The following is a 25,995-nucleotide window of genomic DNA, read 5'->3' on the forward strand; positions in this document are numbered from 1 at the left end:
ATTTATTAATATTTGATTTTAGAAAGGAAGCCAATTGTCTGATCTGACCAGGAAATAACGCAAAAGGAATACGAGTGAACATAATTGCAGAACCTTGTTCACAAGCTAAGTGTACCTAACCATTAGTTGCGGTGCTTGGACGAATCACAAGAGGAATTTTGAGCATTTAAAAAGTAGTGAAAAAAGCGTTAGAATTTAAACTAAAAATGGAAAAGATAGATAAATGAAAAAAGCACTGTGCATGGCTTGCCTTCAGAAGTTAGATAACCTATCTCAGAATATGCATAAAGTGTAACTGATCTTCCACTCTTCTCTATGCTAGGCAAGACTGCACCTTTCACAGATCATGTGGTAATTAATCAATCTCAACTCTGTGCATAAAGCCTACTTTTGTCAAGATCAGCCACACCATTCTGTAACACCAAAAGATATTACTAGTTACTAAAAGAAGAAGTATATATTAGATAATTGCTTTGACTTCAAAAGCTCCTAATTTTGCAACCAATTAACTATAATCTCCTCTAATTTTATTCAATACTGTGAAAATGTTTGGTATAAGAACTACAGCTAAGATGTGAAATGATTAAAGCTAGTACAAAAAAAATTCTAATTAACTAAGCAAAAGCAATACGACAATTTCTTATTGCATTTTTTAAACTTCTACAGCAGGCTATTATTAACCACGAATATTCTGAGGGAGAACACACTATTTCACTGCAAAGTTTTGATCAGTTCTATACAATACAACAAATCATGATGTAAATATAAAAGATGATTTCTGTGAATAATGAATTTTGTTTTGGCACGCGCATTCACACACACAAACAAACCCTCTCAGAGGAATAATGTCATTTAAAACAGTACAAGACCTTAACATGCAGGTTGATAATAATGCATATTTTACTTTACCTGATCCTAACATTTAGAAAAACTAGCGAATGCATTCACTTATTAATGTGCATATTCACTTATTAATGCGCATGTATTTACAAGATACATGTACCCACTGACATATATGCAAAACAAAAGGTCACACTAACTAAGTGGTGTTTGTAAAACCAGTAAATATGTAGCTGAAATTAACAGTATATATATATCTCAGAAGATTTTTATAGGGATAACATCGAGAGTATACAGGAAAGTATTTACCTACATGCACGTGCATATCTCAGCTATGTTATAGATTTATATCTTCTATGTTTCCAATAGAAACACCTCTGCTAAGGCCATAAGTGTGATGAAAGGAGGAGTTATAATTTTTAGCAGAACAGAGACTCATTAAAGAAAAAGGAACTGAGATAGTATGAAAAAATACATGAGGAAATACTACATCTCAACATCAAGGAAAGGGCAAAAGCAGAGGAGGAGGTCAAAAGGGGAAGGCAAGGCAAGGCAAGGCAAGGGGATCACAGAAGTATCTGTGGTCAGTTCAGTGTTGTGGTTACAGGCTAAGGCTAGCAAGCAATTCACAAACTGTACAGAGCGAGTAATCACATTCTTCCTTAAAGGCTTTGCGCCTTGTATATCCAATCAAAGGAACATTTTTCAATCTGACACAATTCATCTGAACAGTAAGCAGGAAGCTAGTTTGTACGCTGGGGGAGTAAGAGTAGTGGGCAAAAACGACTGACTTAGCCTTTACTTCTCTCTGGAGATCCGGCTGAGCAGAATCACTAAACGTGGCACCCTGCAACATCTGCGTGAGGCTTTGGTTCTGCTAGGTTTTCTGTTAGTCCCTCAGGGGAAGCCAACCTGTGATATTTAAAATGAGACTGGGCTATATCCTGCAAAATACTCTGCAAATTAAAAAGAAAAATCAAAGTGCTACAGTGCCCATTCTGTCTAATTCTGGTTCTCAACAAATTCACTTGCAATAAACCACAGAAAGTCGCATTAATAACCGTAACTGTGTTGCATGCGTTTAGAATTACTTGCCTGTGAAAGGTAAAAGTATACATGGAGAGAAGAAGCAATGTGCTCTTTCTTCCAGATCATGTTATAACCTTTTTTGTCTTGTAACTCTTTGGATCACCTTTTATGATTCAGCTCCTAAGACTGAGATACAGCTACTGACAAGCACTGAATTACATTAAATATTTCCTTCCACTTCCATTTGATGACTGTTGCTTATCTGGAAGCTATATCAATATTATTTGGATACAGTACAGATTAAGAATAGTTTACATTTTATTCTACAGTAGTTGCAAGCTTTGGAAATGAAGGAAAATCTCCAATATTCTCAATACATGCATTTTCAAAATGCCTAACATTCTAGGAAGATTTCCTTGCTCGATTTGTATTTTTCCCCATATGATGACAGAGTTCCAAAAAAACTAAGTTACTTGAAGCCCCTCCAATTCTGGGAACAAAAATCTTTCTATTAATAATGTTTCTGTGCTGTAGTAAGTTTTTCTGCATTAGGGCTTCAGGAGAAATGGCTGCCTGATTCATGCCATTCTCACTTTCTTTAGTGAGAATTTTCTTTAGTGATATTTTTAGAAACACTATAATATTTAATCAAAAGAAGGAAGTTCTTTTTCTCTCTAATTTTTAGCCTGATTAAATGGGTAGAGTGAATTTTGTGCTGATGGTAAGCGGCTAGCTGAAGTGAAATTCTCTAACCACAACAGCAATACTGCCTGCGCAAAAAAACCCTCACGTTTTCACTGGTTGCCTCATTTGTTTTGAGCCAGAGGGCCTGCTTTTTGACACGAGGTGCCCTTAACTCTGTACAGACATCTGGGCTTTGACCCTTTTGCTATGACTGCAAGATGTGAACTACTGTCATAACGTGTAATAGTTCTGTAACGTGTTTCTTTATCTTCACCATTTGAACTCACTCCAACATCGTATTTCAGAGAACTAAACAACTGTCAAACTAAAATAACTTTCAAACTCAACAGTCTAAACTAACTTCAAAATGTGGCCTGAAGGTTAAAGCTTTAATATGCTAATTTCAGCTTGCCAAACTATTCAACTGACAGTGTGAGGAATTTTAATATGTTGATCTTCTACTCCTATTCAACATATAAAATGCACCAAAATCGCTTTAATAATCACTTCCTTTCTCTCTATAATCAAGAAAAGTAAAATATTGAAGCTTCTTTGCTTATGCCTATATTTTCCACCTCTTTCATAAACTATAAACAAATTAATTCTAAATAATGAGACCTATTGTCTTTTCTGGGGTGTATCTTAGCAATGTATCACTGAAAGCACTGCTGATACAACTCGGTTCAACAAGTCTACATATAAAATCTTAATATCGAATTCTGAGGGTTATGCTCTATATTTCTGCACTGTCAAAATTTCATCCTTAAGAAGAACAGCATGTTGACATATCCAAGGCTGAAATAGCGGTCACCAAGCTGACAAAAATAAAGCACTGAATTTCCAGTTAAAAGCAATCTATTTGTGATTCTAAATTGTTACATAGCAGGAACAACCTCTAGTTAACTTTTATTTTTATTTGTTTTTCTATTATGGAACTTTGCTAACTGCAAGACATAAAGTTCCCGTAATTTCAATTTATTTGATAGAAGATAACTAAAACAGAGACTGTATGAAAGTTGAAAATTGTATATCACAGAGTATTTAATATTATACCCATACTTATAAAACTGATACAAAAGCTAAAACAACTAAAACTTAGCTATGAAGTTGACTCTATTTTTTTTTTCCCTTTCCCTAGCTTTGTATTGTTAACAATTGCTTCAAGAATATTAGGCTCAGAAATTATGGAAAAAATACTTACATTCAAGACCGGCAATTTTCAAAAGTATAGTGTGAGCTGACTGCAGCAATCAAGGCTTTTTTAAATGTGAAATATAAACATTAATATTAATCTTGAGAACATGCTTATTAATTTGGGCAAAATTAATCACTGTGTGGAAACTACTCGGACCTTACAGTAAGAACAACCCAAATCAAGGAGATAATTTTATTACTTTCAGAAAAAACAATTTGCCTTTTGGCTAGCTGAATCAGAGTTATTAGATTTTAACCTGATGCTGATTTGTGAAAACAAGAAAAAAAAGTAAAATAAAACTTCATATCAAGATGAAACTTTGTTGTCAATAGTATTCACTCAAATCAGTAAACACTGGTTTTATGAAATCATTTCTGCTTTTAGATCAGGGTGTAGTAGGTGGCACTGTAGTTCAACAGTATCACAAAAAGAAGGGGCTTACTTAGAAGGCTGATCAGAACAAAGTGCTATCCACTTTAAATAGCAACAGACTCCATCTTAGGTGGTCTCTACATTTAAACCTAGAAATAATTTCACCTGTTTATTGTGTAAATTCTCTGTTTATCAATGAGAAGAATAGAACAAAGCAAAGAACAAGACACCATGTCAGGTCAGTGGTCCTAGATCTGCAGTGAACGTGCACCATACAATGTCCTTTTCTATGTCTATAACAAATGAAATAGTATACAACATTATTCTTCACAGTATCTAGTACTTGGAAAGCTTTACCTGAACTCCTTACATTCTGCAGTGTTAACCTTTTTCAGTATAGCGAGGATGTATAACTGAAGTTGTAAAACTGTTATTCTAGTTTTATTTATGCATAGATAGAAGCATAGATAAAACACAACAAAGGTATCTAACACGACAAAAGGCATTTGATTTCTCACTGAATGATCAGGATTTGTTTTTCTTAGTACTCAAGTTCCAGCAGTAGTGTAATTTTCAGTTTATTGCAGAAGAAACAAACAAAAAAAGAGCATTTGGTATTTGAAGGCTTTGACTTGTTAAACAGCCGGAGGTCAGAAGGCGCACTGAGGGCAGAGAAACCACTGCAAACGGAAACACAGAACTGCCTGGACCGTGACTTAAAGTCATTGGGCCACTTCATTATTCAGAATTGTTCTGACAATTAGAAATCAGTTCTCTGGTCAGTTACTCTCGTTGTCTCAGCAGATGGAAAAAACAGACTAAAAGCACAAATAAGGGATATTTACATCCCTTAAGAAGCTCACTTATCGCTAGGAATTCCTACTCAGGTGCTGTTGTGTGAGACTTGTCCAATTGCCACTAAGATCAACAAGACACCGTGATGTAATTTAGAGCTTCGCAAAGCCCCCTCACCAAGGGAGCGCTGATAGAACATAGGCACCTCTTAAACGTGTCAGCGTTCCCTGGACTCCGGAGAAGAAAACCTTCACCGCACAGTCCTGCGGGAGTGGTGCAGGAGGGAAAAACTCCAAAAAATGGGCTGAAAAATAGATCACTGAATTTTTAAAACCAATCAATATCAAGAATTGCTGAGTGATACCTACTCTACCAAACTTAGCACTTTTACAATAATCAGCAAGATTTCCAGACACACAAATGGCTAGGATTTCTGGAAAACAAGCACTGCACATGTACAAAGCATCTATACTGTTTATATCGTACAACGTCAATCTGCCAACATAGAACAAATCTAATGTGTCTGATTCAGACTTCCTACATGAATTCAGTTGTAGTCTTACTGGTTTGGGACTTGCCTAGAGAGGTAGTTTTGTCATGCAGACTCCGTAACACTGGAAGAGATGGTTTTTTAGCAGTTAAATTTCAAAATTATACTTAAACCAGTCAAAGTAAAAAATAGACACCAACTTACCACCTCACCGCTATGTCCTCACAGCACAACCAATGACTGGAGGATTAAAAGTGTAAGACTCCTCAGGTTTTCCCTGGGGGAAAGAAAAAAGAAAAGAAAAGAAAAGAAAAGATAAAATGCCTCTTATTTGTATTCCTGCAATAACTCCAATAACTCTTGAAGAGATTAAGAACAAATGAAAGTTAGCTCGCTGAAGGTAAGTAACTTCAACAAATGACCGTCATTGTAAGGTAGCATAATGAAATGAAATTTGTAGAGTAGTTTAGAGTAGTTATGATGTAAAACAGTAAAACAGTATAGTTCATAAAGTAAAAAATTATGAACACATATTAAATAATATGTATTCCTTTTTTTTATTAAAATGTTCATGCCACAGCAATTACGCATCTATGTATCTAATCACAGTGTCTTCATTAGAAAAACTTCCTTGTCATGCTACTCTGCTAAAGAAATTCTCTTTCAAAGTACTATTTTTAGTGTAAAAGTCTGGTTTCATAAGCAAAGGTGCCTTATTAACTCATTAAATACCAAGGAGTTATTAACAATATCTGCAGTGCTTACACAGATATGATGCTAATCAAACTGCTAAATTACTGAAACAGTTTGTGAAAATAGAATTGTTACCTTTGCAATAGTAAAGCTAACTGCCCACATAAGCCAAACTAATGTCAATCTCTAGAGTGGACGTCCATTCTAAGTCACTTATTTAACTCTTTCCCTTTAGCAGTCAGACTCTGAAGGTTCTGTAAGATACATGAGCCGAAAACTGGTGAAAGTGTCGAGTATACATTGAATGCAGGAATCACCTTTGCAGTAAGCATTTGAAAGTTTCTATGGAAAGATGAAATGAAAAAGCATCTTTTTTCTTTTTAGCTGTGCAGATACTCATAACTTGCTTTTGGGTGGATTTAATCATCCCCTTGCTTCACTTCACACTGCACTGTTTTCATATTATTTGTAACTCAGGAGGAAAAGATAATTGCTTTTGTGACAATAGTATTTCTGTCACCCAAAGATATTCCTTTTTAACACGACTTTTCCATCTTTGTCTTTCTTCTTATTTTCATTTTCCTTCTTTTCTGCTTTTGTGGAATGCATTGTCTTGTTGACAAATACTCTTACTGTTTTGGCTGCCAAATACTCTTAAACTATTTTATCATATGCAAATAGTCTAGACAAATGATGGTCTACCTTTTCTTCCAGAAACAGGTTTGTTTAGAGTAGCGGGGGAAAATCTTCCTGTTTTTTTCATTATTGTATTAAGCAAAAAATGTCAGCTTTTTGGTGAGGTTGATATTTTGTTTGAGTTGTTGTTATTATTATTGTTGTTTTATAGTGCTGGAACATTCTCTAAAAATACTCAGTAGTTGCTGAAATTTAAGGTGACAGTCATCCTTTCCTCAGATTGTGAGAGGGACCACAGTAGGTCACAAAAGACTGAGAGAAACATATCAACACTTTTAGTTTCATGAATTGTGTTTCAATAAAGTTATTTATTAAGTCTTCATTTAAGTAATAGTCCAGACAGCATGAATCTCAGATTTCAACTTTCTTCTACTGTTATATTAATTCGTTTATTCCTTGATTTGTGCCATCATCATATAACATCTTCTCCCAATATAATGTATTTGTCCTTTCCCCTTCTTGCTTTCTAGCTCTTACATATCTACTCTTTTCCGTTATTCATTCATTTCCCCTTCTTGATTATTATGTACTCCAATACTTCTTAAGCCCAGACTTTTTCACTTTTTCCAGTTTAATTCTATTTTTTCACTTTTTTTGCTTCTAGTGAGTAACAACGGACTTAACCTGACCAAAGATATTCAGCTTTCCTTCTCATTCTTCTTGCACTATTTTCTGTGGCCTTCATAACGTCCTAACTTTAAATACTTCCTTTTCCCTTCTTCTGCTGCCTCTGGAATACCTGTTCCACTTAAAATACAGTCAAAACCAAAGCAATCAAAGCAGTAGCTTTTAGATTTTATCCTGATAGTCTGCAGGTATCTTGTAGACTTTATCCTACTAGCCTCCTCTTTCGTCTCCAAAAAGAATTTAAATTATTTATTATTGATTTGGCATTAATCAACATTTCTAAGACGATGTTGTAACATTCTAAAAAATATATGTGGCACACATACTGTAATAGTAATAGTAAGGTAATAACGCAAACTCATAAAGACTGTCAGCTTTTACAGTCCTTTGATCCCCTCTAACATATAGCGTATCACACACTTTCTAAATGTGCGCTGCATACACCAAGAACTTAATTATTCTCTTTTGAAAAGTTAACTAAAAACAAGGAAAGTAAGAACATAAATCAGATATATATATATATATATATCAGGTATTATATATATATACCAAAAAATACTATAAGCATAAGTGCTACTGCCGAGTACTCTATAATCTCAGTAGAGGTATTTTCTATCATTCTATTGGATATGACTCATCTTTGCAATGATTTTTACCACTGTTGATATTTTATTCCTGGCACTCAGATTTTGTGATTTTTCCTCCCAAATAACCTGACTGTGATTCATAACCACCTTCCACCTGTTTTTATATTTCATTGATGACATGCAGAAGCCACAATATCACTAATGAGTCAGGAAAAATAAATGGCAAAGAAGATGCAGATCAAGACAGCTTCTCTCTAAAAACTCTAATCCCAACATACTTTAGGTGGAACAATCTTTGACTGAAAACAATAGCAGCTCTGGAGATAATGTATTTCTTTGAAGTGCACTGCACAAAGAAAACTATCAAATATATAAGTTTTGTACTAAACACACCCCAATAGAAAATAGAGTATATTTGTCATAGTTGGCCTAGTTAGCCATCTGAATTCTTTGTAATAAACCCTACATTTCACATACAAGATGTTATTACAGATAGCTTTCAAAGGAGGGACATAGCACGTACTTACATATTTAATGGAAAATGTTTTTCAGGTAAAAATTGTTGACAACATCACTGTTACAGATATTCATGAGCAGCATTACTTGATGCTGTGGAGGTATCTTGTTATGTTTCTAACAGATGCAGAATATCAGCTACCAGTATGTTAAGACTGTCTACCTGGCAAGTGCAGACTGACCAGTCTGGGATAGAGTACATGATCTCTGATGACTAGGACAGCGTTGCAGTTTGATCAGTGAGAATGCTTTCCTTTTATAAATACTATACAAGGCATATACTGCATATATGGCATAGTAACTATGGCGTTTTGCATGCATGATAAATCTGTTACAATGTATTTCAAGGCATTTGTTTTTACTTCATATCCTGTGCCTCTGTCTTTAACGAAGCCCTGCTCATCCCTTTGTTTGCCAAATGGCCGCTTCTTTTAAGGACAAAGAGGCCTGAGTTGTTCTGAGACCAAGGCAGATAAATAACTTTTTGCAAGTTTCAGGTTTTAAAATCTTTTTTGTCCTTTCCCCAAAGGAAAATAATTTATGAAGTATTTTGGTCAAACCAAGTCTTGATTTTCCATTGCAAATTCTCACTCAGCTCTACTACAAAACAAAAAGTTAATGAGACTACACTGCAAATCTACATATTTCCACTGTATAAGTACTAGAACAGTGTAAGCAAATACTCTATCAATGTAGAACCTGTTCTGCAAAGCAAACTTGACAAAATAATGAAAAATAAAATTATTTTGGAAAGTGTTTACAGTGGAAGGATTTGATAATGGCAAGGCAGAAACATGTAGCCACAAGGGTCCTATTTCCATCTACAGGTCAAAGTCAATATTAGCTGGCAAATATGATTTTCTTACTCTCATGCACCCTCAGATCATATCAAAATAAACCTAGATTCATATATTTTCAATGTTCTTCTTTTGGCTCTGCGACTTTAGGTATGTGTATGGAGTTACATTAGGGCAATTACTGTCAAACGATTAGGCAAATAAAATGCTATATATCTGATTGCATGACTAGATTTTTAAAATGCACATCAAAATTCTGGGTGATGAGCACTAAGGTTTTAATAAAGAGGTTATAAGATGAAGTGTTTTGTTAAAAAAAAATATATATCTATATGCTTGCTAAATCTTGTCTATGTATATATTTTTCTTATGCAATGTTTAGCAGACTCCACATTTTGATCCTGATGAATTTTTATCCCAGTGTGAATTCCTTCACTTTTTCATATTTGACAACAAAGAGAAGAGAAAGCCACTCACAACTGACAGCCATTCGCCCCACATCACTTCCCACTCCTATTACACGCGCTCAATGGAGAAGCAAGTATGAGCTAGTTTGAAAACAGGAACCAAATTATTAATTTCCATAATGAGCCACGATTTATTAAAGCTGACAACATTCATATATTAATGGTAAATGGTCTCCCAGCGTCACTTGCCTCACTTGCACTCCAACATCTCAGATCTCCCTACCTCCAGTATAGTAGCTTGCTTAACTTATCTTAAGCCTAACTTGCTTAATTTATTGATTCTTCAACCCGGTAGCAGCAGGTCAAACACAGGCACCTTCATCTTCCTGAACTTTGCAACTTTTTATCAACATTTAACAGTTACCCAAGAGATAGCATAATTACTTCAAAATGTGCTCCAACCACCTAATGTCAAACTGAAAATAAGATAAAACTGTAGTGTGCTCATGGAAGTGAGTAATTGTGAAAACTTTCTGAACTATCACTTAAATGTGCTTGCCTTGTTACCGACTCTTACTTAACAGTCAATGGCATTTTTGTGCAGAGGTATTGATTGAATTGAATTATTGTGTATTTTTCTTACAAGCTGGGTACTTTCGCTCAATGAATTCTAATTTGCAAAAAAAAATTACTCTGAGATCATAATTCTAAAATACATGCTTATTTATGCTAATTTTCTCTGAAAGTAGGAGACATTAAAATTCTACGGCTTCTTTATCTTAGATATATACAATTACACCTTTCTGGCACTGATAACTATAAAAATACTTGCAGAATACATGAACTTGATTACAAGTGCCTGTTCACATATAACTTCCTGCTCAAAAATCTATGTTTATACCATTCGTATTATGAAAGGAACATAGACTTGTCCTTGTCCTTACCTTATAACCAAGTGAAATAGTATGAATAACTATTTGCTGACTCACTTCTAAAATTCAATTATTTAAAAATCTACCAAGTGAAACTTTTTTCAGAACAAATCATTAATTTTGGTTTTATGTTTTAAAAGATATTTTATATAAAATTTATTTTTAATTTGAAAATTTCAGTTTTGATTTCAGTAGGATAAAGAAAAAGATTTTGCATTTTCTATACGAATAAGACACAAGTTTTTTTTCAAAAATATATGATCTTGAATCACTGCTACAGCATGCATTAAATTTCTCCCTTTTCATGATGGAAAAAAAAAACAGTCATCAGATTTTACTGTGTTATTTACTAAGTAAAAAAATACTAATCAATACTTCTAAAAAACAGAGGAATGAAATTCTGAAACACCCTCCAGGATAGGAAGAGTAGGGAAAAAGGGTAGCTACTTTTCAAATAGCACTTTTTTTTTCTCTCCTGTAGAAGGTTTAAAATAAGAGCTAGAGTCAATGGTCAAGACTTTTCACTGTATTCATTACAATGCTTACATTTTGGAGTGTCAATCACTATAAGGTTAGAAAAGTGTATCATATCTTCCAAAGCTGGTTCCAATCTTGCTTTATAGTTCTAAACATGTTGTCCTGTTTCATAGTCGTCCTAGTTGTCCTATGTATCTGTGTTGAACTAGGAAAGATACCACTTGCCTTGGGTGAATTGAAAATTACAGATATTTCATTTTGAAACTTTTCTATCTCTTCATTTCCTGTTATAAGCTTTAAAAAAAAAAAAAACAGTTATAAACCCCTTAAAGTCTACTGTTGGAGAGTAGCAAAGCAAAAAAATAAACTCGAAAGATCTCAACTTGAGTTCTGAAAGGTGCCCACCATCTCAGAAATGCTGGCTCCCTGTGCTGGTGTCTCTTACTTACAGAGGAAGAACTCATTGTTCTGAACTGCTGTCTGAGTTTGCAGAATTTTTCTTCCTTGTTAAAAGTAAAATCTGTAAAGCAGTATAAACTGCAAGGGAAGCATATCAGCCTGTTTGGCACATTTATTTAAAACAATTTCACAAAGCCTTCAAACCTGGTGAAACATGGTAGTATATGACAATGGACTGATCAATCATTTTGAACAGGAGCATTTCAGTATAGCTATATTTTCCACAGTTACGTGTGAAGCAGAATGAATAGGAATATATAAATAATAACAGAGATGTGTTGTTATTGTTGGAGGCTGAATGACACCATTCAAATGACTACCTTGAATGCACAGTTCCACAGATTTTAGCATTTCTGTCAGTATGGCAGCGATTTCTTAGGCTGACCCTATAAACCGTTCAGTATGACCTTTCTGTATATACAAGCTTCAATTAATTTGTTTTAACTTAAGCTGCTTCACTAATCACCATATTGGAGGGATCTTAATGGTATGATATAGACTAATAAAATATGGCAGGAAAAAATTGTGTACTGCACAGTTTTTATAAACATATAGACTGGATATTAGAGTTCTTTGTGAATTAAATCTTTTTAAACAGTATTACTTGTTTCTCTGCACTATATGTTTTAGCTGCTTGTATTGTGTAAGTTTGCTTGCTCCAAGTACCTGACATGTCACCACGAGCACTTGAAAATTATTACCCTGTTCAGTTCACTACTACTGAAAGGCTTTCATGTAGTTCAGTATCATTTCCCCTTCTGTTAATACCACTCTGTGTTCAAGTATTTTTAAAAACATACTCCCATTCAAAGGAAGTAAAAACAAAACCCAAAACATCTTATTAAAATAATCTGTTTAGTAAGTATGAGTGCCTAGTTCACTTTAAATAGATCCATTTATCACCACTTTCCTGAAAAGTAACAAACATTCTCTGCGCAAAATAAAATAAAATAAAATAAAAAATATAATACTTTCAGTACCGAGACCTAAAAAGAAAAATCAGGAAAAAAAAAAGTGAGGATGAACCATTGGAAATTTGGGATAATGGGCTAGAAAAGTTTATTAAGACTAACTTTTCTCTGTATCTATGGGATTTCATTTGCTTAATTATTTTTGTCCCCAGGCAGTGATTTTTTCTACATACCTTTCCACTGCTCTTCTCTATTCTTACTTAATTTCTTCTAATACTTTAATTGTTAGGCCTCATTTACTTCTCATCCTAGCATCGTTAAGGATATCAGTATATCAGAATAGCTATGTGTCTAAATCATAGATGATAAAACCTGAAAAACTGTCAGAATAAACAGCCTACCTAAATATTGTAGAATAGTTTTGGATTCTCCACTATTTGATTTCCCGAACTAGAAAAAAAAGAGAAATCTACCTTACATAATAAGTGGCTATGGCTTATATTAAAAAAAAAAAAAAAAAAGGAAGAAAAGAAAGAAAGAAAGAAAGAAAGAAAGAAAGAACGAACGAACCATCTGGGAAAGAGAAAAGTGGATTAAAGTGTTGTAAATAGAATCATATTGTTGCACCCCCCGAAGGAGTAATTGGTTTAGCCTCTGCTTCAGAAAAAAAAGACCGCTCAGAAAGTGCCTGTGATATTTTTTCAAAAATCTTTGTCCCTCTAACAAACTTTTGTATGTCCATCATATTTATTTCCTGCATCTAAGTATAAAGTATAGAAAAGAGAATATCACAGCTCCTAAACCTTGTTGCTCAGCCAACATCACAGTGTTACAAGTTCTAGGGAGAAAATACATGGATCACAATTTGGCCGCTGGTAGATTTTGAAGACAAATCAGAATAGTCTGTTCTGTTATACATGCGAATGTTATTCATTTCAATTTGACTTTATTAAAGTTAATTCTCTTGTGGTCATCCTTCTGTGTTCTTGATAATGAGTTTATCGTTAAAGGAATAAAAATTGACATTTATTGTATGATTACATGCCTTAGGCAAGCAGATCTAACCATTGCCAGAGAACAGAAAGGATGTCCGACTGCCTTGCACTTCTGCCCTTTCCTCTCTCCCAGTGCCCCTCGAACACACAGTGAACCAGACCTCAGCTCTGATCTTTAAAGAAGAAGGGACTTAACTTCTGCGAAAGACTTTTCTGCTGAAAGTCAGAAGGTTTCACAGGAAAGGGCAGAAGCACAAGACTTGGGACTTCTCTTTCAGCAGTGGCTGGACTATGAATCATTTCATCATCAGGTGTCTGTGTGTAAGTCACCACCTGGGATAGGTAAAAAAGCTCTTCAACAATTGGATGAAATATTAGGATAAATAAGATGTAGTCAAGTGAAATGTTTTTTTCAAATGTGATCTTTATTTAGAAAATCTACTTGACAAAGAGATCGCACCATCAGAATTTGCTTAATAAGTGTCAATTTTTCTCACTGATACTATGTTCAGCGTCTATGATATGTGATAATCAATCTCAAGATGTGTGAGCACACAGACTACACGTGCATTTTAGATGATGAATTTCAAAGCAAGCTGAAACAGAAAGAGTACGAAAATAATCATTGCTCAAATAAGTTTACAATGCAACATACTCTATTTAACCTTTTGTTTTTAATTCAAGAAAGAACATCAGGAGATGTATCTTTTGCTCCAGGAATAAGAATATCCTGACAATGGAAACATTCAAATATTTATAACAGTATGAAAATCAGGAATTTTATCATAGATCAAATCTGAAGACTAATTTAGCTGGTACTGTTTACTTAGGAAACAAGAATGCAAAGTTCTGCAAACAGTTTGTAACAGAGGTAGTATTACCCCATTTCTGGAGAGAGAGAGAAAGGATATCAAAATGCAGATGTACAAGAAGGCTACTGTTTTTATATATAGTGTATTTTATAAGAATGAAGGATATCTCACCCTTAAACATATTCATCTTATGAATACCTTCCTGATCCCACATTCAAAGTCAATCAAGGTCATTCAGGATTACCTATATGTCAGTCCAGAAAACTGGCCATGAAGCTAAGAGTTTTATTTGCATTTAGAGATGTGGGAAGAGCCTACTAAAAACTCTTGCTTGCCTAAACTCATTTTCACCAACAAACTGCAACAAAGCATCTCTCTTAGGTTACAGCACCAGCAGGCAGACTTCCAGGAATGACTTTGCAGCCAAGTAAATCAGTGTTTCTCCTCCCGTAAAGTCATTCTCAGTAGTATTGCTATTTAGAGGCAGCACAACAAAGAATAATATCAAGAAACATGGCATTGCCCCAGTGGGGATGTAGCAGCACAGGAAGCAAAATAGAGGGGTTTCAAACTGCTGTTTGGTAGAGATTTAAGCTCTAGTAAATAAGCCCCTGTGGACAGATAAAGTGAAAATGTGTTTAACCCTTTTTCACCTATTAGAATAGCATCAGAGTAGTTTTACCTTGCGGCTGACAATGTTTACTGATTTCTGTTCCAGTGCTGTGCCAAATCTAAACTGTAAAAATAACCACAGAGCTCCTAAATTATAGAAAAATTCATTAGTAGGGCAGGTAGTACTGCCTTCTCTATTAAGACAATAATTAGTAATATTAATACAAATATTAGTAATGTCTCAGAAAACATACTCTTATATATGAGATGGGAGATCTTGATAGACTTATCCAATTAAAGATCTATCTCTTTGAATACTCTTTTGCTACAGTATGAGCAAAATAATACCTGCAGCAGGATATAGCCAGTGCAGAGGGGTATGGTGGTAACTATTTTTATTACAGTGAAAGCAAAACCTTATGCATCCCGATCCTGAAACAGATATTTAGAAATGAGTGGAATTAGAATAAAGCATTCCTATTCTCACTGGGTAGATGAGAGAAGAGCATTTGTCCAAGCCCTGTGGGGAGCCAGGCCTGACCCACAGCCAGGCTGTGGGGCTGAGCCCTGCGGAGATAAAACTGAAAAGTTTTGTAACTATTTTGTAACTGCAGGACTGCAGTAAGTTTTTCCATTTGTACTACAGCTCTACTTTTTCAGGAAGTCAGACACTATGGTCTTAATCAAACATCTGAGATGTTATAGAACGTGTTGACTATGGACGTGCCTAGAAAGTTATATTTTGTAAAATATATATAAATATATAAAATTTAAATAGATGTCAGTTATACTATAAAATGCATTTTTCACAAATTCAAATACATAAAAGGAAAGGTGATGGTAATTGTGATTTTTTTTTCCCATTTCCATTGTGAAATAGTCTAGGAAACATTTTTTTATTGATAGATTTTAATAAATCTGGTAGAAAGTCCTCAAGCTACTGAAATGGCATTTGTCTTTTACCTTTCTGTTAAGATTTTGCTGGGCTATAAAATGTTAAAATTCACATTTTCCTTTTTTTCTTGCATTTTTAATGAACATTTAGACAGTTCAGCAGGCTCAAATATTACAACCGTAAAGTGAGTTTCTCATCTCTTACAGAGCAGGCACAGTATCATTCTAGTACCTTTGCAATATCTGTGAATTGGAAAGGAGAACACGGAGAAACCAGTAGGCATTGGTGATGTTAGTCCATGAGTGATAGCAAATGGAGATCCAAAAAAAAAAGGGCCAGAGGTCCTCCAAACTCTTTTGAAGATATGCAGGAAGTGAAAAATATTTTTCTTTATGGAAATAAAGACACTTATGGAAACTCATGATTAAATGCCAATAATTAGGTGACAAAAAGAAAGTTAGAAAAGCTATACCTGAGGCTGCCTATGCGCTTTTAATGTTGCCTTTCTGTTTCTTTCTGTTTCTATATCCATTCTGCATACAACAGTGTCAAGAAATAGTATATCATTACGTAAGCTCTTTAATGGTACTTTTATAAATTTTGCATTTTACAATGTTAAGTATTTTAATCATATTTGGTAATAAGATGCAATATTCCTACAGTACAAAAGAATAATAAAAACTCTTTAGCAGATAAAATGCTTTGTAGCATTAAGTGTCATGTTGAAGTCTGAATTTTAGTTGCATTGGTTTAATATACGTACAACCTCTTTTATCTCTCATATTGTCAATAAAGAAGCTCAAAACAAGTTAGAATTCTCTTAGATTTCTGTTTCACTAGCCAATACTACTTACAAGTTCTTTAAATATCAAATCACAAAGAAATTTGTTGCAGTGGAAAGGATTATGTTTTCCATCATGTTTCTTATGTACAACAGCATTTTAACTGTACTGAGCTAGGTTTGGATCCTCAGAAGGCTTATTCATGTATTAAGGTATAGTTAAACAAGGAGTTCCACTGCAGAGGGATTATTTGCATGATGAAGTTAAGCCTATTCATAACTGAATAAGCTGCAGGATAGAGGCATAGGCAAGTGCTATCTCAGTTGTTGTACTGACTTTTTCAGCAGAAGAAGAATAAAAGTCACTGTCAGTCTTTCTTAAAAAAAACTATTTAAAACATAAGGATATTATTTACAGGAAGCTGTATCGTACACTGAATATGGGAGTTAAATGTCTTCTTTCTAAATATTAAAGTTGACAGTACTCTTTAAACAGGGAGATACTGTGAACTTTTGTGATCAGAGCAGAATATCTGAGCTACGTATTCCTTTACAGAGACCACATGGATCCTGTCCAACATCACTCATGTTATAAATGTATAAAGTGAGCAGAACAGCTCAGAAAGATAAGTTCACTGCTAGTAAATCCTCACAGGGCTGAGTAACAGTCAGACTAACTTCAGCTTCTTGCAGCTGCGAAATTATGTTAGGCAGTGGCACGCTACAGCTTAAATGTGATTTTAACCACAACTTCTATCCCTCTTTCTTTATCAATACTGTGAAGTAATCATTAACTTAGGAGTTAGATGCTTCTTGTCTTAGTTTCAGATGACTTCGGTGATACCTGTTGTGCTGGGTCTGTTGTCTCATTCTCGGAAATTGGAACTGAAAAAGAATAACCTGAGTAAGCAATTCAGACACCAGCTGAAATAAATAAATAAATGAAATCTTAACAGGAGCTTCCGCTTCAGACGATTTCAGATTTTCAGTCATAACTTCTGGGGTAGGTGGAAATTTACTGCCATCTGGTGGAGGGATCGCTTTCCTGACTGAACTTCTAACAACAGAGTGAATATTAGGACAGGAACGAAAGATCAAGACCCATGTCCTTACAGGTGCAGTATATTTGGGTGCATAACATCTGTGTAAGTGTGATTAATGTAATGTTATCAGGAGCTTAAAACCTATGTTAATACGGACTTTAAAATACTTGTTCACCAGCCTCTAACTAGAGACAGAAATACGATTTAGACCCTGATGTTGATTACGTGCTCAATTACATACATGGTCCTCACCATTTAGGTCCTGTGTGAACCTCAGTTCCATGTGATATCACAAATCTAAGAGAAATACAGGTGCAACAGATTCTTTGATTATGCTGGCCCCATTTAGTCCATTTATATATATATATATATATATATATATATATATATATATATATATATATATATATATATATATATATATATATACACACATACATACATACAGACACACACACACACACACACACACACACACACACACATATACATACACATATATGTGTGTGCGTGTGTGTATTTTACACACACACACACACACACACACACACATATATCTATATATACACACATATATATTTCCCTTTCTTCTATTCTCAAGTCTGTGTCTGACCTTTTCTTTGTAGAGTATCCTTAGTCCCAGTCGAATACTCCTCCTTCACCTTTATTTAAATGTGTCTTATAGACATAGTTGCATTCGTTAATACACATAAAAACATTATCTTATTAAAAAAAGGTCATTTAGTAAAAGAAGAAGAAGAACGCCTGTAACCCTTCCAACCTTATGGATAAGTGGCAGGGACCTCCTTGAAAATATTAATCTCTCTATACGTGTTAGGAGCACCAAAAATAAATAAAATAAAATGAAATGAAACAAAATATAATAAAATAAAACAGCCAGTTTCATTCTCCGTATGTCTCTCTTTACATAGACGCTAAAATATACTTCAGCAGTTTGCACAGCAAAGTCTTGTTGACCCTGAATGTAGTGTAATCAGTAACAGGTAGCATACATAGTCTTGGACAGTTTTCAGTAGCTTTTGTATTTCATTTTCCAATCTGCTTCAGCTAGGTGTAGTATCAAACACAGGTAGTGTTAAGTACCCTTCCCAGTCAATGGCTCTTAAATGTCAATTTTACACTAGCCTGCTGACGACTGCAAGACAGGCAAGCTTGTTCCTGAACAGTTCACGTTGAACTCTAGTGTGCACTCAAACTTACACATTTGCAGGTCTAAAACAAACGTATACAGGCACATATATTTGACCAAGAATGAGAGAGTAAATTTATTAATTAGTCCTCTGATTATCTGTTCCCTTGAGGCTGGTAGAACTATATTCATAATTTCCTTATATTTCATTTGTTTAGAAATTAATGAAACTGGTAAGAAGCTGAAATGGCAGAAGGAATAGAAATGGGACCATGAAATAAAACCAGCTGAATCACATGGGAGGGAAACTAAGGCTGGATAAGGAGGTGCAGTATTTGAGAGCTATCTGGGCAAAGGAGGAAGAAAAGAAATATACAGCTGAGTGTGGTGAGAGAGGAATAAGGAGGCCGAGTAAGGAAGCAACGTGGGGTGCAATATTGCTTTAGTAGACGAAATGGAAGGGGAAAAAGGAAAGATTACAATATTTTGTCAAGAAAACACCTGAGACTGAATGGGGATTGGAGAGGTGGAAATCTTTATTTAAATGAATATTAAGATTAAGTGGTATGAACAGATGGAGATAAGGGTAGCAGCAAGGACAAAGACAGTGTCACGAAACCAGCAGAGAGACAAAGATAAAACTTTTAAAGTTTTAGTCTAGGTAGTTACATATCAGAAATAAACATTCAGTCAAAACCCTATTTTAAACCACATGATCATAATGAAATGGAAGCTCCCAAGGCATTTTATTTACGCTGTTGCTCCCATCACACGGTTGGCTGTAGGGACCAGCTATTACAACCTGGAGCAAAGGAGAGGTTAGCTGAGCAAGCAGGCTAGGCCTGAAAATCTGGCCTGCACTGAGTCACTTGCTGCTCAAAAAAAGCGAATAGTACAGAATCCTGAGGTTCAGGCTGCTCTTCTTAAGCTCCAAAGTGATGCAAGTGTAAAAAGGTTTATAAACTGTTTTTAGTCAAAAGACCTACCCTTCTCCACATGACAACTAGATTTAATTCTTACCAACAGGCTATTTATTAATGTTGTAATCACATAGTCTTAGTCATGGACAAATGACAGACTGTTTTCAGACTATAATGGCTGAAATATTTGCTGTACCAAGAAAATTTGCAACAAATTATATCATAATTCAAATCACATGGCGAAGCATTTATTTTCTGCTGTGCTGGGGGTTTAGATTTCCTATCTTTTGCATCCTATCAAAATGGCTATTTCTAAGCTGAAAGCAGCAGTTGTTAAATTCATCATACTTAAATTTAGTGATTATTTGTGGAGCCCTAGCTTTAGCATGGTCTCTAGGTCCAGCTTTTTTCATCCTGCTACCAACAGCTTGTGAAGTAAATGACATGCGCAAGATAGGCTGCAAGACCTCTTTTACATGCCCGCGCACAGATACACTCCCATTTACTCAGTTTATTCTGTTGAGGCATATCTTTTCCCTCTGCATGACCTAGTTTCCAAGAAGTACAAAATTTGCAGTTTTTTTTCTACAGTTGGCAATTTCTTGTGTATCGAATTCTATACCTTGTTGCCTTTACAAGGCAATTCTAGCTTTTCCTACTTGCTGTTTGGATAACTGCAGAGAGAAAAGCATTTCTCAAAATATGAGATGTATCTTCATGACAAGAAATATAGGAGAATAATGCTCAAGGAGCATACAAGATAGCTAAAACAACTATAGTGATGTTAGTGTGACATTGAACTTGGGCTAACTAGAGAGAAAGACGTGAAAAGCAGAGACAACTTGTAATGAGGGAGCGTAGGAAGACATGTGAGAAAGGAGGTAAAGAAATCTATGTGTAATCTTTGTAAAGAAATCTATGTGTAATCTTTATGTTTAAAATTCCTACATTCAGGATAAGTTGTTAACCTTAATCATTACTATATTTTTCTAAAGTCCTAAAGATGCAACAGCAGACAGAGGTACACTCAGATGCAAACATGTAACCAAATCTTATACAAACCTTTTGTCTAGAAGTGACAAACGAGCAAGACCTTCTGAAAACCATCTCCTTTATAATTTTCTATAACGGTGAAGTGAATCTGCGACATACTTTTACAAGAGGGTGAGATACTCACAGAATCAATTTAAGTGACGTCATTCCTCTTAAATGAATGCAAAAAATGGACAAGGTACATTCAATCTATTATAGCATAAATAACTTGTCACTTTGTCTTGCATGGCATAATAACATATTTTCATCCACTTTGCTTGTCCAATCTATTCTGTATGGTGCTCAGACTTGTCAGGCATATGCATAAATTAATAGAAAACAATAGAATTAAATAAGACGACTATTTTCTTTCAGAGAAATAATCTTTTTAAATACAAAAGTAAAAGGTAATGGATGTTTTTACTTTCATGACCTGTTTCCCCTAAAGGAAATATATCTCTAAACAGCACTCTTTTTGCTATCTCCTTCCCAACATAGCAATTGAAGTAGTATCTGGTAATACTTGTTACTGGAAAGTAACTTTTTTCTTTCCATTTACTTATCTCTAGTACACACTCTGATTTTTAACCATCTTATTTCAATGCTATTACCAGAGCAAGAGAAACTTGCTGACTTGCTATGGCCACTAGTCTGTGCTGTTGTATAAGAAATCTGTATTAAAGTGTTTTTTTTTTTTTTTTTTTTTTTTTTAATACAGCCATATTCATTTTTATAACTGTTGCATTACACCTGATAAATATTTTGGGGCTGATCTAACTTTTTTCATTTTTATCCCAGCATCTGCTATATCACGACAAGCTTGAAGAATGCGGTTGAAAGTATCAAATATGTTTTAATTCTGTTTTGAAATCAAAATTTTATCTGGCTAATGGGTATGTTATATCTTCAAGATTTCAAGACCTAAGTACTCTCTCTAGCAATTACAATATGCAATAGGCGGAATAAATTTTTCTAATATAGAAGTTAATGTAGAAAAGAAAGAAAAAAAGAAAAAAGAAAGCATGCAGCAGCTAATGGAACAGCTAATTTGTTTGTGAATGTTACAGGCAGTGTACACTTAAGTAGTCTTTCCAGACTACTTAATCATTATGGATAAAAGATTAAGCTAAAGCTTTAAAGAAGTGTTAATGCTATTTGGACATTATCTCCCACTATAATACAGAAGTTCAGGGTGGGGAGGGGGGGATGTAAGACCATAAAGGATATGGCTAGCATATTTTTATGGGATCAAGTTAATCACACAGGTAAAAACATTGTTGATACCGATGTTGTATTAACGTATCAGTAAGATAGACTTTTTTCTTTTTTTGTCTCTTCAAAAGTTGGTCCTTGCTACATTGTAACACCAGATTTATAATTAATATTATATAATTTTCCATTAATGAGACTTTTAGCTTTACTCTTTCCTTCTTCTCCTCTCTTTTTTTTCCTTTCATATGGAGAGATATTAGCTGTATAAGAAAATTAGACACCATTAAAAGTCACAGACATGAAGTATTATTTTCTCCCATCTAAAAACAAAAATTTCACTCACTACCATAAGGTAAAATCTTTACTAATGACACTTTAAGTAGTCTCCCAGAAGCAATGGCCTGTAGGTATTTTTTATCAGTACATCCCCAGCTCAATCAGCAGATAAAGATAATACTTTCTTGATGCTATGGATTTTATGTCTCCAATATTTATACTCTAACACCATTTTCATTTCCACTGAAAGTTACCTTTGTCTGTGAAAAGTATAACCAGTAAATAGATGCAGTTAAGTTATGATTTAATTTCCAGATTTGAAAGAATCAAAAGTGAATGTAACCAAGATAGTTACCTCAACAAATATATGCACTAAGTATATGCATGCCAATTCTACAGGACAATTAGGCTTTTCTGTCACATTGACATTTTGATTCATGTGTCACAGAAACACAATATCACAGGAAGTTTATAATCCTGGACTGTCTATCTAGTTGAATTTGATACACTGTACAAGTTCTCATATTTTTTTCCACACCACAGCTCTTCCTGTCACACAGAGCATTGCCTCTAGCACTTTAATAAACTCAGATTACCGGCATCCAATCTGAAACATTTTGCAGGTAATAAGCAGATCAAATATTCATGAAAATGGGTAATTCAGTTTTAAATATCCATGGACAGTTTGTTTTCACGGATGTTCTACTACCCATACACTGCTGGATGAGTTGTGAGCCAGAAGAGTGTTTAATCATTGCGTGGTAGCAAATACAATTTTGAGTGTGTCAATGCAAACTCATCCTGCTTATGATTTGGATACTGTCTCCTATTTAGCAGCCTTACTCACATTTTATGTGTAACAGAAGCACATTTCAATCAAAAATAAAAGGCTAAAATTAAAGGATCTGAGGGCTGTGGAGCATTAGAGCTGTGTACTTAATTCTGTACAGAATCATAAGGATAGTTACAATTCACATGAGTGAATTTGTTATAAAAGCCACAGTTTACAGGCTTTAAGAGTTCAAGAGTCTACAGTTTAAGAGTTTGAGTGATACTGAGAGCCTAATGTAAAAGTCAAAGATACAACCCTCTTCCTGTCTCGTGTCTCTCTCTCCCGCTCTCTCCCGCTCTCTCCTGCTCTCTCTCTCTTTTTTTTTTTTTTTTGGGGGGGGGGGGGGGCAGGCCTTCTGTGTATATTCCATTCCCAGTATAGCAGTAGACCTAATATGGGCCAAAATGACAAAAGAAAACCTTTCTGGTTACTTAGGCAAATGATCATGTCATCATGCTGCTTTCCGTGAATGTTAGAAAACTTTGAGGGCTTGGACCAAGCTTTCTGATTTGCTCAGGCTTAAAAGAAAATCATTTACTTAATAAAGTTAATCTAGACAAAAGAGCAATTCTTTTTTCCTTTACTTTCACCAGCATATGTATTTCAGGATTATGAAAAATAGTAAAGCGGGGGATTTGAAGATGTGCATGAATCAAATACTGTGAGCAATTTTTTTTGCCATCAAAGAGCCGATTTTGTTTTGTCAAATCTAAAATCTATGTATACAGCCACCCTTTATAAAGGACTTCAACACTAATTCTAATTAACCTGTAATTGAATAGGAAGCTTATAAGATATGAAGTCATTGGACTTCTAAGGATTCAGCATACTGAGGTCTGAGACCCTTCAGTTTCCTCTGAAGTAAAGGAGAATTTAAGGCTTTCGGTTCTGTACAAGGTCAGGACCTACAGCACTGTAGCGGAGCAAAGTAAGAAATGGTTACGAGAACTCCAGTTTTACTTACCTTGACAATCTGTGTAATCCTAAACAAAACTAAGTTACAGAGGTGTACTTCTAAATATTTGCAAAATATGCCCCCCCGCAAAATCCAGCCATCTTTACAAATGTTTTAATTATAGGCTTGCTATACGCTGATCATCATTTAAACAATGTGATCATTATGTGATATCAACTTTAATAGGTAGTAAAATTCATTCACTTAAGACAATATTCTTGATTTTAAGATATATGCCTGCAAAAAAGGTTAAAATTCGTGTAGAGACAACCCAGAGCATCATCCATGGTAGTAATTATATGTATTATAATGTAAGAGAGAGAATATGAATATATATAGCGCATTAATTTTCATGAATTTTCTCTGCAAGATAACAAATGAGTTTCCTGCATTCTGTACTTGTAAAAGAGAGACTGACAGGCATTTGCTAATAATCTTTGAATGGAAATTAGCAATGCTACATTTCAATTCTGCTTCTTAACCGCCAGCCGGTTTAGAAACCAAAGACTGTATTCAGAGAGCCCAATAGCCACCCTGTGTCAGTTCTTTCCTGTTGGTTGATGCAATTCTAGCGTCCTACTCATCCAAGGCCACTCCCCCAGTGCACAGACCCAGGCAGGGACCTCAGTGGAATTACTTTGTGTTTATCGAGAAAGATCATAATATCACTTTTAACAAACTCATTACTACTATGTTCTGACCTCCAGGGCTCATGACTGAGAATGAGAAGTAGTCAAATCCATGATACAGTGGCATAACAAGAGGATCAGATGCTACACAGATTTTTTGATCCTCAGGTGCCACGCTGCGTAAATTGCTGCCTTTATGCTTTGCTTTTTTCACTCCAACACTAACCTGCTTATTTTTCTATATATCACATTTTCTCATCACTAAACTGCTCTTTTTGGATCAAGTCCATCATAGGCAGCCCTCACTCCTGTACACAACCCACTGCTAAACTCTTGAGAGCTAAATACTAACTTTCAGCATTTTTTTCAATATATTCAAAATTAGTTGCATGTCCTACACACTGCTCCAAGAGCAGGGAACAAGAGAAGAAATACGTTTCCGGGCATGAGGATGAATATTCGTATTTTATTATGGACGGTATTCCTTCCTCAAGCATCATTACTGAAGAGGAAACCTACTTCTTTGTTAAGCTGTATTTTATTTCTCTGCTTTGTTGCTAAAATTAGGAAGAGAAAGACTAGATTTTTAGTTATAACTTCTATAAGAGAACCACTACAACTGTTTCTGTAAGGCCACAGATTTTGCAGAGGGTCACAAACAGACATTAAACAACACTCATCTAACATTTGTTTAAAACAGCAATCACAATATAATACAGAAAAGGAGGCAAGAGGTATGGGGATAACAGTAGCAATAGGAAATGGATGAAAAAATCAAATTGATGCAAGGCAGAAATCAAGATAATATACTGGCCTCAATGAAGTAAAGGGTAAAAATCCTATATATTCTACTGAGACCAAGATTCTAACCTTTGCCTTCAGGAAGCAGCTGTTTTAGAGGTTATTTGGAAAGGCTGAGATAGAGTGGGTTACAGGTAACACTGGGTTCAGGAACCAGAACTGACAGACTTAGTTTCTGAGATTAAAGAGCTACAGCTAGGAGACTGGTGGCATTGCAGTTGTTCAGCATGTCTCCAAAAAAAATGAGTTTATCTTGCATAGAGAAATGCATCCTTCCAACTGTGCCTGTAGAGTGAAACAGCCCCCAGAACAGGTGCAAAGCAGCAGTTGCATAGTTGGCAGTAACATAATGCCTACCTCTTTTCTGTTATTTCAGCTCTATGCAGCATAATAAATTATGTCAACACTACAATGTGTGTATGCTGTGTTTGTAGAAGAAACATGCTTTCATTTTTTTCTGCAGAGCTTAAATAAATTTGGACTTACAGAGTTAGGTCCACAGCAGATAGAAACTGACCTTAAGCAAGGCACTTATTCCAGTTT

The 25,995-nt window shown here is 34.9% G+C and overlaps 1 protein-coding gene across 37 annotated transcripts in view; it reads right to left on the reverse strand.

The window, feature by feature from the left end:
* The window catches only part of PTPRD (protein tyrosine phosphatase receptor type D), a 1,218,182-nt gene that overhangs the window by 939,831 nt on the left and 252,356 nt on the right, over positions 1 to 25,995 (reverse strand). For all 37 annotated transcript variants that reach the window (XM_068927738.1, XM_068927756.1, XM_068927755.1 and 34 more), the window contains one exon: positions 5,610 to 5,682. The gene's annotated coding sequence lies outside the window, so the exon portion shown is untranslated. The remainder of the gene's footprint in view (positions 1 to 5,609; positions 5,683 to 25,995) is intronic.

The sequence above is a fragment of the Struthio camelus genome, chromosome Z, assembly GCF_040807025.1.
Source record: "Struthio camelus isolate bStrCam1 chromosome Z, bStrCam1.hap1, whole genome shotgun sequence".
Lineage (NCBI taxonomy): Eukaryota > Metazoa > Chordata > Aves > Struthioniformes > Struthionidae > Struthio > Struthio camelus.